The sequence below is a fragment of the Dioscorea cayenensis genome, chromosome 4, assembly GCF_009730915.1.
Source record: "Dioscorea cayenensis subsp. rotundata cultivar TDr96_F1 chromosome 4, TDr96_F1_v2_PseudoChromosome.rev07_lg8_w22 25.fasta, whole genome shotgun sequence".
Classification (NCBI taxonomy): domain Eukaryota; kingdom Viridiplantae; phylum Streptophyta; class Magnoliopsida; order Dioscoreales; family Dioscoreaceae; genus Dioscorea; species Dioscorea cayenensis.
The window spans coordinates 14,084,814-14,089,921 of record NC_052474.1 but is presented as its reverse complement, the minus strand read 5'-3'; positions in this window follow the sequence as shown (position 1 = coordinate 14,089,921).

Sequence of the window (5,108 nt, the reverse complement as noted above, 5' to 3'; positions counted from 1 at the left end):
TTTATGTCAACATCACCACTTTTACGCCGGGGAAAGGCCTAAAAATAACCCAAGGCCAGCCCTCGGGACGATGGAGACATTGTCGTGACGTTTTTCAACTTATCAGCTGGCGTGACATCCAAACAGCAGCGTGTTAGAGCGGAAGCTCCCTTTAAGAGTGAGTAGCGGAGAGAGACGAGATGAGAGAGGGATTATCTTAATCGTCACGGAGAGTGTGACGGGATGGAACAAAGGCCATTTATTTCAAATTACCTATTCTCATACCTTCAAGCAAACACTATAAGCCTTATATATATAGGGCTCTAAGACTTAACTCCTTGCCACACTATTTCTCGATAAGACATTTACCAAACCTACTATTACAAATACGACACATGTACCAAACTTCTTCCATTACTAATACGACACTTACCAAACTTCTTCCTATTATAAACATTACACTTACCAAATCAATAAAGAAACTAACACAAGGGCTTGCAAACTTATTTTACATATTAAAAACAAATCGACTTTTACATATTAAAATAAATAATACCGCCCAAATTCTCAAAAGTGTCAAGTCTCTGGACAATGAGGAATTTGAATAAGAGATTTTCTAGCCTTCCATTATGTTGGCTAGATTTGTTCAACAACAATAATATCCAAGCTTTCCTGAGATCCTTTCGGACTCGCAGAAAGATTAAAATATCCGTTGGGATACTTAATCTCCTGAATAACTCCAAAGTGATACCTCTCGCCTACGCAGCGTACTCTTGTTTCATGTAGTTCAAGAGTCGCATTTGTGAAATAAGATTCGAAAAGATGCGATGACGGGAATATGCATCGGCCAACATATACCTTCATGATTTTGTTTCAAAGACCATCTGACACCCTCCGGGTTGTCGCACTGTGGGTTGCCCTTTTCCAATCAAGAGATCGATATGCCACCATAGCTTCATTTGTCTTTAATATCCTTGAAATGATTATATCTCAAGTCCGATAGGAGTTACCTTCTTGTTCGGGTTTACACGGCTAAGAAGTGCGATCTGATAATGATGCCCTTTACCTGGATAACCTCTCACTGCTAACAAGGATGGATCAATTTAATTCTAGATTTACATACCCATCACCAGGTCCAAGAGCTTTAAATAACTTAAGTGGAGTAATGAACATCAAACAGAGTACCCTTTTCACATTGACATCTAGTATCTTTGCGTGCTAGCTCTTCCCAGAACATTTTCTGGCCATCGCAAAATCCCATCGAAGAATTTCAGTAAGTCGCCTTAGTACTTTCGCTTCGTGAGACTTAATTAGTCATATCATGATGCCATCACTTTTTCAAGATGTACCGCTTTACTTTTCTATTGGTTTAGGAAATATTTCAAATTTCTCCACTTTTGTTTTCTCTTCTAATAGAATTTTCTTCATTTCTTCAAATTTTCTTTCAGAATCTCTTGGAGTTGAGCTTTGATTTTGATATTCTCTACATTCTTTGGGATATTTCAACTCCAATGTTTTGATTTTCTTTTCTTTGATCTACCATGTAGTCAAGTGCTCAGCGGGTTTCAAAGAGAAATTTTATAATCGTGTTTCGTAATGGCAAAATGAGGTGACTTTTATTTTTCATTCATTCAGCGAAAGTATTTTGCTAAGGATGGAATAGAGAGACGCAGGGTTTTCAGTCGCGTTTATCGCCCAAAGATTGTCAATAACTTGTTGTGACAGTTTAGTCGCCTTGTGTTCCGAATTTTGTAAAGCTTCGAGTCAAGGGAATATCGAGATTTAAATCGAGGTTCAAGGGAAGATGATTTATTATAGAAATTTTTGGTTCCGCCATTTCGCAAGAAATAAACTTGTTAGTCTGAATAAATTTTACATGCTTTGCATGTCATTGAGGTTTAAAGATAACTAAGCTCCACCATAACAAGAGACGTGTATGGACCTCCATCGTGTCAGGCCATGTACTCTTATTATTCGCCAGTTAACAAACCCTTTGTCTCTTTTGTTTTCTTTTTAGGAATTTTGTTGCATAGTTCCTGCCACCATTAAAGAAAACACATATGAACTCGCCGTTTCAAGTAAATACAGCTTCTCACGCAACGGACAAACCAGCTGGGGTAATGTTCAAATTATATATTTGCTTATATGTTTCCCAAAGAGATGTAAGAACAGCTGAGATTCCAGAAATTTGTTATGTGAAACTTCTATTCCTAGTATTCAAAGAGGGGCATTTGAACAGATTAAATTCTTGTTGTAAGAATGGGAAGTTTATTGCTCTCTCTTTGTAGATAGTTATTCGCTTTCATTGTTTTATAATATCTTGTCTTTCTCTTTATTTCTTTTTCTATTTTTGTAATCTGTGACATTGTTAACTTTATTTCATTATTTTCTCCATTAAGTCTTCTCTTTTTGTGATGTAATGAATCTACAATTTTACTTCTAGAATGTATATGTGATATTTCAATATTATTTGTCTTTAAATTCTTTAAATTCTTCAATCATTGTTTCTAATTCTATAGTATTTTCTTTATCTATTTTTCTTTTCTTAGCCATCATATATTTCTAATGATTTATCTAAAATATTTCCTTCTTCTTGTTCTTGAATAATTATACCTTTTCCTTTATACTTTTTGTTCTTTCTTATTTTAGTAATTTTTCTTTAAAACTCATTGACTTCTTCTTCAAAATTTTGATAATAATTGTTCAATTATTTCTTTATCTTGTCTGAATTTATTGTTTGGCTTTTTCTATTTTTGTTCTTCAAAAAGTAAAATTGCATAAGTCTAATACACATTTTCTACATAATGATAATCTACATTTTAAGCATGTTACTCTATATCTTGTTATGTGGAATTTATAGCATTTATCACATCTTGTTTTATAATTTATTTTAAATGGTTCAAATTTATGTTCGTATTTTTAAAAATTTTCAACTTGGTTATATTGTTCTAATAGATATTTAGGATTTATATCTAGATTATAAGTTTGTTTATTCATAACAAATATTTATGGAATTATATTCATTTTTCAATCTTTATCTGTAATTCCATAATTTATGTTGATTTTTTAAATATTCATTTTGATGAAAATCTTTATATTTTATTTTTGTTGGTTTCCAAATAGATTTACCATTTTCATCTTTTTCTTTTGATTTAATTCTTACTTCTATTAATGATTCTGCTTGATAATGAATTTGATCTCTTAAAGTTATATATCTTTTAACTCCTTTTAACCACATACATTGTCTTGCTTTTTATTTCTCTTCTTTTAGACTGTTATCTTTTTATTGTATATTTGATTGAGTTACTTATTAAAGTATCTATTAAGGTTATATATATTGAATCTATTAAATCTTTCATGTATAACAACTTTCAATAGATTTAAATTGTTCTTCTAAGGATCCATTTATTTAATCTGATTGTTCTTTGTTGATGTTCTAATGGATATAATTCTTTTCTGGTATATATTTTATATTTCATATCCAATTTCCTTTATTATCATATTTTTACTTGTTTTGGTTTCTATTAGTATTTCGAACTTATTTGATAAAATTGTTTCATTGTTATATAATCTTTAACACATATTAGCTAAATTTCTCTTCTTTGTTTTATTTGATCTATTACAGTTATATATATTTCCTAAATATTTTCTTAATGGTTTTAATTGTTTTCAATTAGTTCTGGATCTGTTGTATATATTAAATCTATTTTATTCTTGAAGTTCTTCTATTTTTATGCCTTTATTTTTATAATCTATCATTCTTATGCTTTAACTACCATCAATATTTTCGATAGAATTTTTGCATTACTTGGTCTATTTGATGTTGTTGGGATATCTCCCATGGGTTGAATATTCCATTCACTTTTCTTCTAATACTTCTGAGGGATAAAATTTTCTTTCTATTCCTAGTCCTTGGGTTTCTAAAATAATAATTTGCTTTTTGTGTTGAGATATATTTAATTCTGACATTCTTTGTCAATCTTCACTGTGAATGTTTGTTGCCATTATGAGATTTGCTTGCATTTGGGAATCATGGTGTAATCCTTTTGAATTTATTACTAATTTTATATATATTTATAAAAGCGTTTCAAAGTGGAACTAAAAAGGTGCTGTCATATAGTGTTATGGATGATCACAATTCATATTTAATTCCATGGATTCTATAGTTGCTTTTGTCATATTTTTAAACTGTCTTATATCTATTAAGCTTACTAAAATTCTTATGCCTAATCATTTTACGTATGTAATCTTATTACTCCCTAACGTGTAGACTAGATGGATTAATGTATACCTGATGATACAAGTTTATTATATGATTCTTACATTGATAAATCTAATATAATTTTGTTTATTATCGCATGTACAACATGTACTATTTCATCATAATTTTTCATATATTTTTGTTTTTGTTTCAAATATTCCAAATTTATACAATTCTTCTCCTGGAATTAGTTTTATATTCATATCTCTTGCTTTATTTTGTTGATCTTCAATTGTGTAAGTTATTTCTTGTCTTTTATGATGTTTATTAACTATGATTTGAATATTTTAAATGATTTAAGATAGAGAAAGTCTTCTAATAGTATCTATATTTTTACTATAGTTTTGTTTTCTGAATTTGCTGATTTTTCTCTAGACATATTGAATTTTTATATTATCAAATTCTTGTAATTTAATTTTCTAATAATTATTCTTTTTCTTCTATGATTCATTTGTAATTCTTAATTTTTCCGTTAGATATTCTTCTACTTTACGAAGCCATATATATTTTTGATATTTTATTTTATCTTTTTAGTTATATTGATTTAGTTCTTCTAAAAGGATAATATCTTATATTTATTAATTCAACTCACTACAACATAATGGGTATTTAGCGGCATTTATTTTGCGCCGTTTTTCAAAACGCCACTATATTTATGACTTTAGCGGCGTTTTTCCATAACGCCTCTAAAAATAATTTCTGGCGTTTTTCGCAGAGTGCCACTAAGTCTTTCGTAATTTAGCGGCGTTTACGTAAAGCAGCCACTAAATTCTAGATGCTATTAAATTTCAAAAGTCATAAAATTTATATTTAGCGTGTTTTTAATAAAAACACCACTAAAGTCATAATACTATTAAATTTCAAAGCA